The 18,322-nt window shown below is 52.1% G+C and overlaps 1 long non-coding RNA gene across 5 annotated transcripts in view; it reads right to left on the bottom strand.

Annotated features, from left to right (window-relative positions):
- Positions 1 to 18,322, bottom strand: part of LOC102951043 — a 274,243-nt gene that overhangs the window by 59,830 nt on the left and 196,091 nt on the right. The gene's annotated exons all lie outside the window — the stretch shown is intronic.

The raw sequence follows: 18,322 nt of genomic DNA, 5'->3' as shown, positions 1-18,322 counted from the left end.
GCCGTGAGCTACGGGGAAGATGAGGATGATTTTGGTTAAGAGTGTTGGCGGTGGAGGAAAAATAAACTCAGCTCCAGGCCCAGATGTTAGAGGCTCACAGGGAAAGAAACCACAAGCCAGCCAGGATGGTCGGCTGGCTGGCTCTCACCCGCTGCCTTGGCTGGGGACGAGCTGGCCTGGCATGAGTACTCAGGGTACCTTCATGATCGGCCAAGCTGGAACATTCTAGAACACCTCTCTTAGAGGATTTACCTAACAAGGGCTATGCAGGTCCACGATGAGAGGTGCTAATGACCTGGGAGCTGACCCCCTCGGTGGGAAGGGATGCCATGGCGGGAAGCACGTGCAAATTGGATACTCCACATTTTGACAAGTGGCATCTTGAGGGGGTTCCACAAGCTCTGATCTGAGGGGGTGTGAAGGGAGGCATCCTCTCCTTGGGCACAGAACTCCCCCCACGCCCCCAACCCCTCAGGTTCTGAGCTACCTACGGGGAGGGACCATGTCCCTCCGGATCTGCAGTCCACACCTGGAACAGACTCTGGGTAGGGCAGCGTCCTCACTGGAGGATGGCCTCCAGAAGGGCGGTCTCCGTTTTGTGCCTCCTTCCGACTCCGTGCCAAGCACACACCTGCTACATGACGTGCACTCAATCAAACGGGGTCCAATGAAGGAATAAGTGACTGTCCTCCATTCCCCTGGAGCAAACTGCTCAATCACCAAGTCAATGGCCAAGCCGAGACCAGGCATGGTAGCCGGTGCCCTAAAGGAATCTGCATCATGCTGGGAAGACAGACACAGGCAGGAAGAGACAAGGTCTAGTCCAGCTGTCCAGACATGAGGCACTCAGATGGAGTCTTTCCAACAGAGGAAGATGACCGCCAGGCAGAAGAGCCCAGCGGGAAAGCAAACGGTGGAAGAGAATTCGAGCATGGGCAGGGTTTGGAAAATCCGAGGGTCGGTTAGAGAGAGGGGACCACCTCACTCACTGAAGGCCTGTCATTGGCCAAGCCCCAGTAAGAGCCTTCTTCTCAGAAGAACCTCCGTGCTGGAGCTCCCAGTCCCAGTCCCAGCTGAGGACACTGGGATTCGGACCAGCGAAGTGACCTGCCCGCTGTCAAAGAGCCAGCAGCTGGCAGAGCTGGGGAAGAACCAAGCCTTGTCTGTGGTCCCCTCAAGACAAACGACAGGATCAGGTACCCAAGTCAAAGAAAGACAATGGTCAGTTCCAAAGACAAGAGATGAACCCCGCATGCGAGGTGTCATCACAGAGGTGACCGGGATGGGATCACAGGGTGGGGTGACGTGGAGGTGGGCTTTAGCGGAGGCTGGGAGAGGGACAGGGTCAGAGCTGGGCTTTTAGAACTTGGCCCTGGCTGTCGGGAGGTGAGGTTGAAGGCTCAGCCCACCCCACAAGAGGGCGGGACCGAGAGACGGAAGGAAGCAGGACATGGAGGGAACGGGAAGGAAGCTGAGGCAGGACTGCTGGCTGGGAAGGGTCCAGGGGGAGGGAGAAACCACTTCTCCTTCCCTTTCTGATGCTAGCAAGATTATGACTGCAGAGCGGGGCTGCATAGGGCAGAACTTCCCCAAAAATCAGGAGGAGCACGTATCCCCAACAGAGGTTGCAGTCCCCAAATCACGCGGTCACCTCCCACCTCCTCTGCCCACACTGGAGCTTCGTCTGCAGTGAGCTCTGGCCTCGGGCCCTTGGGGACCCAGCAGTGCCCCTTCCTCCAGATATCAGGGCAAAAGAGAGGCAGAGAAACCGGAGAGATCCAAAGACAAGTGGCAAGCGACAGCAAGAGATGCGGCGTCACCCTGTGCTATGGATGAAGAAACCAAGGCGCAAGAGGTAAACAACCTAACATCACACAATGGGTACCTGCCAGGTTCAGGAATGAGATGCAGGGCAGGGCCTTCTGTGTAGACCTGTCTGTATCAACCAGGGACCCAGCAGGAGGAAGCCAACGAGTACCCTGACCTCACCCCCTTCCTGCCCGCCCACCTCACCTCCCAAACAGAAGCCAGAGGGCCCAGGAGCCCCGTGGGGCATCCGTCCTGTTGCACCTACACAGGACAGCCTAGCCTCCTTGTCACAGAACAGGACAGAGGACAGGGAGCATCTGGGGGGGGGGGGGGGGCAAGGAGGTGACCCGGCACCTCGCCACTCCCCCAGCCAAGACCGTGGAGGGTACTAGAGCCTCAACAGCCTCCACTCTGCAGAACCAGGGGGCAGAGGCCCCCCGCCCGGGCTCTGCAGCGGGAAGCCACCTGGCTCTCCCCCCACACGCGCCAGCCACCCCCAAGGGATCTAGCATCTTCACATCCCCTCTTTCCTTCCTCATTCACACCCCCTGCCCGGCCCTGCCTCTATCATCTGCAAACATCTCAAAGGCAGGCAGGCTGTTGGGAGTGGCCAGTTGTCACGTGGAAGGGATGGGGGGGGGGGGGGCAACCGACGCCCAGTGCAGCTCGAGATGCCCACTCCGCGCCCGCCCCGGCCCGCCCCCCACCCTGCCGGCCCAGCCCTGAACATCGAGGCCTGGCTGCCGGTAAAAAGAAAGGGCTCCTATCTCTGATTCCTCAGGGCCTCTGATAAGAAATGTCATCCCTCGCTGGGTAATATGACCCGCCCGATAAGAATCTCTATCAAGCTCAAACATATGGCTGGCTACAGAACACAGAGCCCAGCAGAGCAGGATAATTTATTTGCTTGAGCTGAAAGCCCTGGGCGGCCGAGAGAAGTGCACTGAATAAAAGAGGAAGAGGCAAACTCGAACCTCTCTGACTTGCCGTGGGGATTTTCCCCGGGGAAGGCGGCGGCACCTGAGGACATCAGGGGGCCCTCCTCACTTTCCTCCCTACACGATAAGCACTCGGCCCGAGTCCTCCCTCAGAAGACACTTTCACTGAGGGCTACCACGGTCAATCCTCATGACGACCTCCAGAGAGGCCTTTTTCGCTTCCTTTTACAGCTCAGGAGACGGAGATTCGGCAAGGTTAAGTAACATGGCCAAGGTCACACAGGCGGCCACACCGGAGCTCGGACTCGGACGCCATCAGGTCTGCGTCTGGGTCGCCCGGCTCCTACGCCTACATTCATCAGTCGGGTCAGGCGTGCCCACCTTCGCTGCGCACACGATCGTCTCCAAGGTCCCCCTGAAGCCTCTCCTCAACTCTTGCGTCTCGGCAGCCTGGGGGAAAACGAGGCTTGCCGAGCATGGAGACTCAAGGGAGAGAGGAAGGGAGGCCAGGCCAGTGCGCAGGAGAGGGAGAGGGGATGTCGGGGGCTTGCACCTCATGTGTCAGAAGCACGGTGGGTAGAAGGAAGTTGTGGAAAGAAAACGCACCCCCTCTGTACACCCCTTCGTGTACTCACCGATGGAAAGCTACTATGCCCGGCCCTGGGACTGGCCCAGGCAACAGAGCTGGCCCTGCCCTCATGGAGCAGACTGTCCCCTGAGACTTACAGGTCAGTATAGAAGCAGGAACAACAGGATGTGTTGAGTGTGGACGCCTGAAGTATAGGTGGCCGACAGGGAAAGGTGGCAGTTAGAACAGCTCTTTGCACGCTCTACACCGTTCTCTGCCCTCCTTTCTTACTCAACGTTAAGGCTGACATTGCTTTTTTTCTTTTTTTGGATGTTTATTTATTTTTGAGAGAGACAGAGACAGAATGCGAGAGGGTGGGGCAGAGAGAGAGGGAGGCACAGAATCCGAAGCAGGCTCCAGGCTCCGAGCTGCAGCACAGAGCCCGACGCGGGGCTCTAACTCGCGAGCTGCGAGATCATGACCTGAGCTGAAGTCAGACGCTCAACCGACTGAGCCACCCAGGCGCCCCAGGCTGACATTGCTTTACGAAGGTTAATATGGCTTCAGGATTGTTCTGCATTACATAAAGCCACTATTTCTTTTTTTTAACAGCCGTGTGGTATGCCACTTCATGGATGCATTGTGATTTCAGCAGCCAATCTGGAACTGGGGAGCTCTCAGATCATGTCTCATTAAAGACACACGAATAGGTGGAACACAGAGGGTTTGCTGTGTCGGGCAGTGAAATGACTGCATATGTGATCACGATGGTGGATACATGTCACACATTTGTCGGAGAAGATAGAACGCCAAGAGTGAATCCTAACGTACACTATGCACTCTGGGTGATAATGATGTGTCCGTACAGATTTGTCAGCTGTAACAAGTGTCTCACTCTGGTGCGGGATGCTGGCAGTGTAGACATGGGGACAGGGAGTGTATGAGAACTGTCTGTATTTCCCACTCAAGTTTTCCGTGACGCTAAAACTCTCTGAAAAATGGAAGTTTTTTGTTAATAAAAATCAATCGATCACACAAGTGTAAATTTAACCCTGGCTCCGTTCTATTCCATTTTCTGTTGACTATATTTTCTCCTGAGTTTGGGTCATACTCTCCTGTTTCTTTACAATATGCAGTAATCTGATTAAAAATTAGGCACTGCATGTCAATAAATAAACAGTGTCTCATCATTTGACACGCTGGTGGCTCCGTGTGTGCCTGCCTCCCTCAGACCTTGGTGGGGCTCTGGTAAAAGAACCTTACTATTCTTTGGTGAGCAACTCCTGCCATTTCCACAAAAGCACGTGAAGAAACAAACATATTTCACTTCTGGTCACCAAAAATCCACTCCTCCTGCCCCTTCCTCCTCTGGCCCATGGTAGCTTAGTTCTGGAAGCAAGCTGAACACTAAGCAAGACAACCACCTCTTCATTCAGGCCATTCCCAGAGCTGGTCAAATTCTTTTGGGCCCTGAGATGTTTAAGAATGCAGATAGCCCAAGGCTGGCAAGAGACAAATCTCCACAGGAGCTCGGGACTCTGCCAAAATCATAGCCTGACCTAGGAAAACACAGTAAATATCAATTATGCAATTTGGAGCCCGAGGCACCTTGAAGAAAAGCATCCATTACAAACAGAAAATCCTCTGATAGTCAGAAGATAAAGAACACATATCTCCCTGGCTGAAATGAGGTAGAACCCAAGGTAAAGGAGGTTATCCTACCTGGGAGAGGTTGGCATCCACTGGAGGGTCCTGAGAGAAAGGCTGTGACCCATGTGGTCACAGTTGGAGGGACCAAGAGCTTTGGGAACCAAGGGGAAGGTGGCACTGACTCTTGCTGCATGAGTTAGAAAAGAGGATATTTGAGCTAGGTATTAAAGAGTCAGGGGGTTACCAGGCAGAGAAAGGAGAGAGGACTTTCAGATGTCTTAACATCATGTGTGACATGGAGTGAGAAAGAGTGGCCCGCCAGTGGTCAGGCTGTAAAGACAGCCCTCCTATGCTGGGCCTATGGTGTGGCTTTCCTCTACAGAAGCCATGGGGAGTCATAGAGGCTCTTGAGCAGCAGAGTGACAGATTACCTCTAGCCCCGTCATCACCATGAAGGGACTCTTGGCCACATGGGACTGATATACCACAGTTCCCAGATCATTCTGCAAACCAACTGACATGGTGGTTAAACAGTAGCCTCCAGAGCCAGCAATCTGCCTTGAAATCCCAGCCCTGCCCCTACCAGTTTGAGCAGGTTGCTTATCTATTTGAGTCTTCTCATCTGTGGAATGGGGGTAATATCAGCAGAGGCGTCTCAGTGCTAGTGTGTGAACTGTGGCCCAGGTAAGTTAATGTACGGAAGGTGCTCAGGCCAGCATCTGGCACATGATAGGGGCACAGCACATGACAGCTTTGGGGGCTGTTCCCATCTCACTCGTTTCTCCATTTTCCTCTTTTGGCGCTGTCTGTTCTTCTGAGACCCCGGCTGTCCTGAATCTGAGCAAAGGTGAGCAACTTGAAGGCAAGGTTGGCTTCAGGCTTAGGAGGGCTGGAGCTACTGTCTGAAACTGCCAGCCTCTCATGAGCTTCCCAACATCCCTGAGGCAGGTGTGATCTAAGACGGTGCTTCTCGGGGTGCCTGGGTGGCTCAGTTGGTTGAGCGTCCGACTTCGGCTCAGGTCATGATCTCGCAGTCTGTGAGTTCGAGCCCCACGTCGGGCTCTGTGCTGACAGCTCGGAGCCTGGAGCCTGCTTCGGATTCTGTGTCTCCCTCTCTCTTTGCCCCTCCCCTGCTCATCCTCTCCCTCTCTCTGTGTGTCAAAAATAAACACACATTAAGACGGTGCTTCTCAACACCGTCGCACCACAGAACCACACCTGGGGAGATGTTACAACCTCAATGCCCGGGTCCTGTGTGGTGGGGGCACTGGGGATCCCGGCAGCAAGGTTGTTAAACTCCTCGGGTGAGTCCAACATTACACCCGGTTTGAGAACAACTGATCGAAAAGTCGAAGGGAAACACGGCAGAGGGAAAGTGCGCCACCCTCAGTTGGGTAATCTCCAAAAGGCACTTGGCTCCCTCGGTTTCTGTTTCCTCACCCACAGGGCAACGCCTGGGCACCTTACATCTGCCCAGGGATGTCACACTGAGCTGGCAGCATTGAGATGGCCCTGGATCATTAAGACTGTGACAGAGCCGTCAAATCTCTTCTGGAAATAGGCAAGGACATCGAATACCAACAGATGCAATCACGCAGCGACATGCGGTGGGAAGAGCTGCAGTCAGGTGCGCAGAGCTGGTAATGGGTTAGGCTCTCTCGCTCACCAGCTACCGGCAATCCCATCCCTTCTGTGCTCCGCTTGCTCAGTGGAAGACCGGGGGTAAGAACTGATTTGCTGATCAGACAAGGCGTCTGTGAAGTGCAAGCAGGAAGACACAGGTCACACTAGAAGAGTCAGGCTACTGGAAAACATTTTTATTTAACATTTTCTAGGTCCTCCCTGCAACATGGAAAGTTCCGGAGAGAGAAATGCCCCCTTCCGCAACTGGTGTGACACGGTGGGGAGGGGACAAGGAGCAGTGCCGGCCACATGAAAGCTTTCTTCACGGCAGGCCGGAGTGGAACCTACCAGGGTCCAAGTGGGGATCAGCGATAGGACAGGAGGGCAGGGCGTGGCCGAGGGCGGCCCCAGGGAGACGTTAAGATAGGAAATGTTATCTGGGAACAATGGAACCACCACACCGTTGTCCTGGCCTGGATCTGACAAGCGGGGATAAGACTCCAGGAAACACGTCCCTCGACAACTGGCCAGACTGGGCCCGACACGCCAGTGGCCCATTTGTTTGGTTTTGCCTCCATTCATTCATGTCCCCTGCAACAGGCATAAATTCACCACGTACCACGAACTGTGTTAGAAGGTGGGGATGCCAAGATGAATAAGGCCTGGTCTTCACCCTCGGGAGGGACAAAGACAAGGCAAACGAAGAAGTGACATTTAGGTACAGCAGCAACAAAATCGCCACCACTCACTGATGGCCAACTGTGCATCAGGCGGCATGCTTTTTTATTTTATTTTACTTTATTTTAGTTTAAAAATTTTTATTTATTTATTTTTGAGAGACAGAGAGAAAGAGAGAGGGAGGGAGGCAGAGAGAGGGGGACACAGAGAGTCCCAAACACTCAGTGCAGAGCCTGATGTGAGGCTTGAACTCACAGACTGTGAGATCATGACCTGAGCCAAGATCCAGAGTCAGATCTTAACTGACTGAGCCACCCAGGCGCCCCGAATTTCATATTTAACCTCTCAAATCCTCCGTGTCCCCTCCAAGTATGGGCACTAGCTCCATTTTACACAGAGGGAACCTGAGGCTCAGAGAGGCTGATTACTGGGCATAGATCACACAGCAGTTGAGAGGCTGGGCTCAGACCTGGACCCAGAACAGTGCTACTCCAACACTTGGGCTCTTTCCTCACAGCTCAATGCTGCAACCAGAGAACTGAAAGGCAAGGAGACAAATATCCTCTCTCGTGTACCTCTTACAGGCACAGTCTCCGCATTTAGAGGAAGTGTTAAAAAACGTAAGGAGCAAACAAGAAACAAAATGAGGCACAGCACCCAGACTATATTTATCATTCAATAAATGCTTATGAGTCAGGATCCAAATGCTATAGCATCTGAGGAGCAGAGCAGAGGTGTGAGGGGGTTGGGACCTGGCAGACCCAGGCCTAAATCTCAGCCTCAGGACTTACACCTCCCTGAACTTCATTTTCCTCGTCTTAAAAATGGGAACAGTAAAACCTACTGAAGGCCGACTGGGCTGAGGTCCGGATAATGGGGACAATTTCCTGCCCTCAAGACCCCTGCAGCCCCGCCTGGGGCTTGTAAAAGGGCAACCAGAAGAGCAGCTGGCATGTTCCAGAAGCTTCCGCTGAGTGTGGAAACGGGCTCCACACGAGGAAGGGGCACACTCGTGTTTAATCTGGGCACTGCGACTGCACACAGGCCTGGCCACTACCCCTCCTAGGCCGGCTTTTTCTCTTGGCACGTTAAGACTCCAAATGCTGGGCTACAACCAAACGGGGGTCCTGGGACAGGCTCAGGGAACCGCTGCCACCACAGGCAGCTTTTACTTAACCTTTACTGCGTCCGCGCTGTGCTGAAGGCCCCAGTTAGTTTTGTTGTCTGTTTGTTTTACCAGCAGGGAGGCATGAATGGTTTGTTTGTTGTTGTTTTTAAATTTATTTACTTATTTTGAGAGAGAGAGAGCACACGTGCACACCCAAGTGGGGGAGGAGTAGAGAGAGACTGAGACAGAGAGACACGGAGAGAGACAGAACCCCAGGCAGGCTGTGCACATTCGGCATGGAGCCCGATGTGGGGCTTGAACCCACAAACTGTGAGATCACGACCTGAGCCCAAATCAAGAGTCGGACGCTTAACCAACCGAGCCACCTAGGAAATGGGACTCTGGATCCAGATTCGCCCACTGCTCGTAGCTGGGTGGTCTTAAGCGAGTTACTTTACCTCTCTGTGCCTGACTCTGGGCTTGGAGGCCGTCTCTAAAATAGGCACTCATCCACGCAAGAGATACTTACTAGGTACTCACCCATGTTCCAGGGAATAAGCCATTAAACAAAAGCAACAGAACGCTTTGCATTTGTGGGTCTCGGGGGGGGGGGGGGGAGGGGGTCAGGTGGTGGCAGAGAGTCACCAAACAGATACACAAGTGGGTCACATGGTGCGAAGTGCTCCAGAGATCACTAAAGAGAGAACGGGAACGGTAGATGGGTCATGAGGCGGGTACTATTTACACAGCACGGCCAGGAAAGGCCTCTCTGATAAGGAGACGTTTGAGCCACGTGTGCGTATGGGTGATGTTTACTGAGCACTTACTATGTGCCAGGCACGGCTCTGGGTTGGGTGAGGTGTTGTGCGTGGAGTGACAAACTCCAGCCTCTCGGGCAGCCCTAGAAGCATGGCAGTGACCCCCTCCCCCCATGTCGCCCAGGACGAAACTGCTACACGTTCTGCTCAAGGTGACTGAGGGGGATTCCTGAACCGGACTCGGGAGCCCAAGCTTCAGACCGCTGTGTGCTAATTCTTCCATTCCTAGGGCTCCATGTGCCGGCCAGTGATGCTCTGGGGGTGACCGCTGTGATGGCTGTGGAGATGCCACCAAGAAAGAAGCAGAAAGAGCAGAGGAGGAAAGGAAGAGAAAAGACACTGCTCCTGGCACGAAAGCCACCTACCACACCCATCTGGAAAATAAAGGAACGTGGACTGTGGGTGCTGCTCCCTCTCTGTATCTGTCTCTGACAGACATCCTGCCTTCTCTCTTTTTGTACTCATCTTTACCTAATTTCCTCCAGGAGGAAGGCCTGAGGCCCTGTATCCATTTTAGACTGACTTCTGAACTGCCAACTCTGTCCCAGGTTCTGCGCTCTCCCACAGCAAAGGAAAGAGCCATCCCATCCAGGCCACGATGGCACCTCGACCCTGCCCACGGCCATCGTTCCAGAGCCAACCTTGGTGTTTTTCTGCTCAAGCCACAGCCTTGGGCAACGGTAAAACCTGGAGGGCGGACAGCTAACGACGGTCCTAGAACGTCCCAGAGAAGCAGACATGGTAACACTGATCAGCTGCTGTCAGGCTGCCTCAGCCTGCCTCAGGCTCTGGCCCAAAAGGCCAGAAAGAGCTTCTTGAAAAAGACTGCTGAAGAACGTGCTTCCGGGGACCCGCCATAATGTGCTTCCTCACTGCCTTGCCATTGAACTGGAGCTCCCGAAGGCACGGCCTCAGGAATCTGCCCCTACGCTTAGCATCTGTAGGGCCACCATGTTTGATGAAGGGATCCACAGGTGGAGGGATGCAAGAGAAGGAGAAGAGGAAGAAGGGAGCGAGGGAGGTGTGAAGTCGGGTGACTAAAAAACACGTATATGACACGAAATCATGAGAAGTACAGATAAAAGAGGAAGACGAATAAAAGCAAAATGCCACGGAAGGGCTTTAGAAAAGAACCACGGAGTGCTACGCGGTAGTTAAGAAAGAATGAGGTGCGTGTGTGCACGCGTGTGCGCGGACACACGTGCACGGAAGAGGGGAAACACGGATGCGTTGAAAGAGTCGATTCTTTCCAGCTCCAAATGCTATCGAGTCCGTGGAGCCAGACCCAGGGCTGCTGGCTGAACCTGGCGATAAATCCCAAGGAGATCAGCTGACCCAGTCCACCGCCTCAGGCTGACGTTTCCACCCATGATGAAAGGAAGGCCGTGCCCTCTCTCCAGGGCTCTAGGCCACAGCAGTCTTGTGACCCGGCTTCCCAGTCTCTCTCTGCCCCTCCGGTTCCTTGAAGATACTCGCACTGATTTCGAGACAAAATAACTCGGACGAACTCCCCTCACCTCGCAGCCCCCAGCCTGTGATGACCCATGAAGGGACACTCGCATTGAGCTGTAAGCTGAAGACCCGTGGGCTCCTTCTGGCTCTAGGTTTCACCCACGGGATGTTGTGAATATTTCTGAATTCACTGTCTTCATCTAACATCCAGGAGGTTTCATGACGGTACACGGTCCCAAGATTAATTCGGCAGCACTGGTCACACCCAACACAATGGCCGGCTGGGTGCTGAGGGAAGGGAGGGGGGAGACCTTTCATTGAGGGTATGAACTCCCCTCCCACTGGCTACCGTCTCGTCCCTCGGAGACCACCTAGCCCCAGCTCGTCACAGGCGAAGACACTGCCGCTCAGAGAGGTGAGGACACCCGCCCACCGTCACACGGCACGCCAGGGGCGGCCTGGAAACCGGAACTCAGGATTCCTCACACAAAGACCTGTGTCTCTTCTACCTGCCAGGCTGCACCTCTTCTCAGTCTGCACCAATCGCGGCCTCACAAAGTGAGATGGTCCATTTGAGCCTGGCCGGAACAAGGCTTTTAAGGTCACCCTGAGTCCACGTCAAAACCCAACTCAGGCAGAAGAGATGCCTTTTGTACGACACGGTGGCCCAAACACGTGGGACCACAATCAGCCTAGGCCCGGTCATCGGGACGACTCTTGCTCAATGTTACTCTTTGCTTCCTGCTTTCCACATCCAGAGGAACGATACTTCCCTAAAACTCTACTGTCCCCGGCAACCCACCTACACAGTTCTTGGAAAATATGGGTTAAACGTTTTGCCTCACAAAGAAAAACAAGGAACAAAGAGGGTGAGGAAAATTCATCACCGTGGTCCTGCACTTTTCATTATTCACACCAAACGTCTCTCAAGTCACCAAGTTCAAGTGACCCCGACCCTTGGGGCTGCAGAACTATTTTTACCCACACTTGCCAGTAAGGACGCTCCACATGTTTTAATAAACGGAATTACTCAGTATCAGGAGACATGAAATGGCTTCAAGAGGCTGGAGGTCAGGGGAACTGAAAATGTCCTGGAGGGAAGATGCAGAAATGATCCATTTCCGACCCAGGAGAGGGAACGGCCGGAAGCCATGCTGCCTGCTGCCCAGAACACTGGAGAGGCTGAGACATGGGAATTGTAACCCATGAGTCAAACAAATAGGTGGCCCCATCAGGATCATTTCCCAAACTTATAGAAGAAATGAGGAGATAGATGGCAGCATCCAGTCCTGGGGGAGCCGACGCATCGTAAGTGCTCAGTAAATATTACTTACGCGCGCACACACACACACGCACACACACACACACACACACACGCACACACACACACACACGGTTTCTCAATCTCCTGACTTGTGGCAGAGAGCCCAGTGGACGGCTCCTCTCTGTTCACACTTGCCTTCTTGGGGATCATACCATTCTCGAGGCTTTAATAAGATGACTCCAGAATACGTATCCAAATACTGATCCTTTTACTCCAAGCCTTAGTCAGCGTTGTCCAGAGAAACAGAAATATATATAAGGAATTGGCTCCCACAGTTATAGAGGCTGGTAAGCCCCAAATCTGCAGGGTAGGGAAAAGAGCAAGCAAATTGGAGACCCGGGAAAGAGCACATGTTGCGGAATGAGTCTGAAGGCCGTCTGGAGGCAGAACTCCTGCTTCCTCGGAGCTTCAGTCGTTTTTCTTCAGGCCTTCAACTGATTGGGTGAGGCCCACCCACGTTAAGGAGAGCAAGGTGTTCTATTCAAAATCTAGTGACGTAAATGTTAATGTCATCCAAAAAACAATACCTTCGCAACCACATCTAAACTGCCGTTTGACCAAATGTCTGGATCCCGTGGCCTAGCCGACCTGACACACACCATTATTCTTCCCATTTCCGATTCATAGACCCAGCTACTTCCTGAATCTCTCTCTTTGGATGTCTGGTGAACATCTCAAACGTGAGTGGAAGGCTACCCGCAACACAAACAACATAAAACAAACACCTCCACTCCCCTCACTGACCCCCGTGTGTGAATAAATGGAAGCTTCACTCTCTACTTGCTCAAGGTAATACCTCAGGATCACCCTTTACCTGAAACCCACACGAGCCATCAGCAAAAGCTACCTTCACGGTACATTCATATCTGATGGCTTCTTGTGATCTCCTCTGCTACCACCAGACACACCACTGTCATCCCTTTCCTGGATTTCTGCCAAAACCCCGGATTTCTGTCAGAGCCTCCTAACCCATCTACCTTTGCCACCTTCGGTCAATGTTCAGCAGAGCAGTGGAGAATGAACCAGTTAAAATGCACGTCACGTCTGCTCAGAAGCCGACAGTAGCCCCAACTCAACAGAGAAGGGCCAACATCCCTGCCACAACCCCCTCTGAACCATCTCTGAGGCTTTTCCGCTCTTCATGCCCAGACTGCCTGTCCCCAGGGCGATGCCTGCCCATCACGCTATGCCCAGAAGGGGCATTTCCCAAAGGCTAGCCAGCACCACCGGGCCTTATAAGCCAAGTGGTGACCAGGAAGGCATTAGGGCATTAATCTGAGGACAATGTGGGGTGGGTGGATGCCTCGTGTTCACTAGAGAGGAGGGTGGGTATCTTTGGGGATTTGTGACTTTGAAGGACGTCCAAAGGCAGCTGGTGTGGATTGTTGTCCGAACTGTACTTTAAAAGAAGAATCAGGTGGCGGCCAGGTAAGGAGAGGTGGGTGGAGGGAGCAAGGGGGGCGGGGAGGAGGAAGCGAGATGACAGCCTGTGCAGGTGCATGACAACCCCTGAGGGCTCGCTGGCATGCAACCACCGTTTCACGGGCCCTTGGCCGGAGGGGTGCAGGCAAGCAAGACAGAGAAAAGACACTGTTTGACTGTGGCCGGGAGGAAGAAAACCTCCCAGTGGCCAAGACGATGGGCAAACGTGTGGTGCCAAGTGGGATGGCTTGGCAAGAGAGCGGACGGTCCCTCCCCATCCTTCCGGGTCCCTTCTCCTCCCTCTGACACGATCTGAGCACAGGGTTCAAATGTTACAAGGCCCCTTCTGTGTTCTGAGGCACTGGCTGAAAACTTTCGGGGAGGGAGAGAGGAACTGACATCTTTCATCCTGCAGAGCATCGTGTCACCTTCAGAGCACCTGCCCGGCTATTCAGCAGGACACTTTGTCCACCAGGAGAGGTTCAAGGTCTCCGCAGCCAAGTCGGACCGACCCTCACCATTTCTCGGAAACGTCTCTCCGTTAGCAGGGCACTGTCTGCTCCAGAGCATGTTCTTCTAAGCCATAAAGGCACCTGTCCCTAGAGAGGCCGCTGATGGGAACTGGGCTCTGTACGGAATGATCCTGAGGGGGATCAAGACAGGGTTAGTGAGAGCGTGACCTGATTATTTAAAGGGTCCCACAGTTCCGGGGACGACAGCTCTCGAGCCTGGCCACGGGCTGCATCTGTGTCTAAGCCCTTAGCACTGCCGGAAGTTCACCTGTTTCTTTCTCAGCCTCCGGATCGTCATCATGTGTCCTGTTAGTGCCGTGGTCCCATGTGTTCCTCACCGCAGGACCCTCACACCTGATGGACCAGACACGTGGCCATTGCTGAATAAATATGCACAAGCTAATAATGCCGCTCAGGGGAATGGGGGGGGTGGGGGTGGGGCGACAGGATGGAGACTCGTGGAGAAATGTGGAGTTCCAAGGGACCTCCCACACACATTAGATCCAAGACGTGATTTCAGACAGCGAATGGAAGTTTATACCAGTGAGTCCTCAACGGGGGTATGTGGACTACTTCTCAACTGGTCAAAAAATTCTAGAAACTGCACCTTCCTCCTCAATAAAGCCACAGATGGCCCCTAAAATATCAAGCTTCTTTGCTTGATACTGGCCAGAATGCTATCAACTATGTCTGGTGACAAGGATCAGAAACCCCACAGGTGGATATTTTTAGGTAAGAAGATGGGTTGTCGGTAAGTTAGTGGGGAAACAACTACCTAACAAATGAGTTTGTTTATTTGAAACAATGCCCTTGCAAGAAGGCAGAACTGATAAAAGGGATTTCTGGAGCTACAAATGTTGGGCTAAAACAGTGCTTCTTCATGGGGCGCCTAGGGGGCTCAGTCGGTTAAGTGTCTAACTTCCACTCAGGTCATGATCTCGCGGTTTGTGGGTTCGAGCCTGGAACCTGCTTCAGATTCTGTGTCTCCCTCTCTCTCTGCCCCTCCCCCACTCACACTCTATCTCTCTCTCAAACATTTTAAAAAATATATTAAACATTAAAAATAACAAAATAAATCTGTGATTCTTCAGGGAGGATGTTAATACCGCCCCCCCTCCCCCCTGGAGAATATCTGAAGGAATTTTTGATGGTCATGACTGGGGACTGCTGCTCAAAATGTACAGACTGAAAAAGAAAGGTATAGTTTCTGGCAGGCTTTTTTTTTTTTTTTTTTTAATGTTTATTTACTTATTTTGAGAGAGAGAGAGAGAGAGAGAGAGAGAGAGAATGAACAGGGGAGGGGCAGAGAGAAAGAGGGAGACAGAGAATCCCAAGCAGGCTCCACACCGTCAGCACAGAGCCTGGTGTGGGGCTCAAACTCACAAACTGTGACTTCATGACCTGAGCCAAAACCAAGTCTTAACTGACGAAGCCAGACGGGTGCCCTCTGGCAGAATTTTTGACCAACTGAAAATCCCTGGCCTTTTTCTACCCTTGTATTCCAGAACCAGACACAGGCTTGGGCTCACAGGAGGCGGCCAAAAATTATATTTTGCATGCCTGAATGAATGCATGACAAGGCTGCTGTAGAATCAGAAGGGATACTGAAGAGGAAGGGCCTCGTCCAGGTCCCATATGAAAAATACGTCATCCATGTACATACATGCCAAGCAGTGGTCCCTGGGGGAAAGTACTGGTGGTCCGGAGCAAAAGGAATCGCTTTTGCTTTGGGGTCTGTTATGGATTGAACTGTATCCCCTGAAAAGATATGTTGAAATCCCAACTCAAGCACCTATGAATGTGATCTTTTTTGAAATAAGGTCTTTGCAGATGCAATTAACTTACGATGAGGTCGTACTGGATTAGAAGGGCCCCAAACCCAATGACTGGCGCTCTTTTATGAAGAGAGAGGTGCAGAGATGGACAGACACATACACAGAAGTCCAGGACGGAGGCCACAAGCCAAGGGCCCTAAGCTATACAGGATCCTTAGCTACACCAGAAATGGGGAAAAGGCAAGGAAGGATCCTCCCTTCGAGCCTTCAGAGGGATCATGGGGTGTCACTAACACCTTGATTTTGGGCTTCTGGCCTCCAGAACTGTGAGGGAGTAAAATTTCTGTTGTATAAGCCATCTAGTTTGTGGTACTTTGTTATGGCAACCTTGGGAAACTCATACAGGCTTTAACACCTTGATGGGATCCTGGGAAGAAAGGAGAGGGGACGGTCAGCCAGGATTCCTCCACTAAAAATGGTTTTTGTAAGGTCACGAGCCTGGCCATTCTCTGGCTGAAATGCCTTCATCCTCCCTCATGGCCCTAAGGACCAGATGTCCACACACTCCAGGGCCACTCAAAAACCCAGAGTCTGGGCAGGGTGGCCAGTTACCAAGGGGTAATGCACACACAGCCCAAATGTAGTAAGCGCCGTGGGATGACTGACGGACCGTCAATTAGTGAAATGGACGAGCACGGAGGAAGTTCTCGGAGTTAATTAGTCGTCACCTTCCCGTTTACCATCCGTGGGGATTTGCAGGTGGACACCTAAGAAAACCCTGACTGCGCTGTGGGCTCAGTGGACCTGCTCGCTGGCTCCCTATCGGGGCTGGGGGGACATTGGGGCAAGCCGCAGGGCTCCTCCGAGTACCAGGGGGTCGAGCGTCATGGTGGAGGGCCAGCTCAGGAACATTTTGCAGTGCGCTCTCACATCTGCGATCCACTCATCACTGCGTTTAATTACAGAAACGCAGAGGGCAGGCACCACGACCACATTTTCAAGCTGAAGGAAGTACACTCTGAGAGGTTCAGAGATGGCTCGGCGTCCCCCAGGGACTCAGGAGGGTGAGGACTTCAAAACCAAGTCTTCCCACTGAGGCTGTGTTCCTTTCCTCCTGCTCTGCCCAGAGCGAGCAGGACACGTGGTGCCGTTACAACCTCATGACCAGGACACGAGGGAAATAACAGCAGGGAAACAAATCTCACCCCTATTTCCCACCACGCTAGCATAAAAACGCGACATTCCCGAGGCTGCCTTCTGGAAGGTGTCTGTGTGCACACGTATTTTCACGTTATGCTCACAGGAGATTATGTGCTTTCCTTGCATCCCTCAACGTGTTATTTCAAGGATCGCAAAATGCTCGTCTGGCATTTATTCAACCAATTTTATTTTACACCTATCTGCCAGCCACCTTCCTGGGAAGCCAACAGAATGGTGAGCAAGAAGGACACTGCCCCCACCAAATAAGGAGGGGAAATAGACATTAATCAAATAGTCAAAGAATTAAGTTATTAAAGACTATGCTAAGTCATATAAAAAGGCAAAGCATGGAGCTCTAAGAACGCTCCTAATAGGAACTTCAACATGATCATTTTAAGGGTCTCATAATATTGGATGAGGTGGATAATCATAGTTGATTTAACCATTCTCCATTGAATCCAGTGTTTTATGATCATAACTAAAGCTACTCTGAAATGTCTGGAAATGAAATGTCTATAACCTGCCTGAACATATTTTAGAAACATTTGAAAGATGAAAGTAAATAAAGCAAATGTTTACAACTGTTAAAACTAGACAAGGGGTGTACATAGGTGTTCATCATACCCTTCTCTCTACTTTCCTAGCTGTTTGAAATTCTCCATAATCAAAAGTAAAAAAAAAAAAAAATCATGATTTAATAGACATTTGTAGAAAATAGGTTTTTTTTTTTTTTTCCTTTGAATTATCCCCTTAGGATACAACAGAGAAATGAGGTAACGGAGTGAAAATACAGTGAAAATACGCAGACACCATCAAGCTATTTTTGCATACTATGCTAACAAAACCCATTCCAAACATCCTACCAATTGCCACAGGCAGCACATACGTGCACCTGCTGTCCTCTGGCCTCATTACAGCAATGGATGGCAATGTTTAAATTGTTTCCTCATTTAATTAGTGTAAATAGGCAAGGTCCATTGTATTTTACATTTCTTCCATTTGCCGGTAAGCATCTGAACTGCCTTTTATAACATCAGTGAGCTGCTTACACAAGGTGGAAGGATGCAAAAAGGAGGGGTCCGAAGAATCAGGAACCCCAGCTCCTCTGCCCTTTAGTCAGGTAAATGTCCCAGCAAATATGTAAGGTTCCAGGCTTGGGGTCGCTTCACCTGAGAAACGGGTGAAAAGTCTGCCCAAGATGGGGAGGGGGCGTAGTGGGACAGCCTATGGGGAAGCCCCCGGATAGGCTCTGGACAGAGTGGATGTGACCTGAACCACCTGGTGCCTTCTCCGCCCTTGAGCAGACTCGCCCTCTTCCACCGGCCAAGAGAACTTCACTGCAACCCCAGATCTCACGCTCCGAGGTGAACACAGATACAGCCCGTCGTCACCTCTCGGGAGCATCGTGTGAGTCACGTGATGAAGGATCTGGGTTTCTCCGACAG

The sequence above is a fragment of the Panthera tigris genome, chromosome F2, assembly GCF_018350195.1.
Source record: "Panthera tigris isolate Pti1 chromosome F2, P.tigris_Pti1_mat1.1, whole genome shotgun sequence".
Taxonomy (NCBI): Eukaryota; Metazoa; Chordata; class Mammalia; order Carnivora; family Felidae; genus Panthera; species Panthera tigris.
This window is presented reverse-complemented; position numbering and strand designations above follow the sequence as displayed.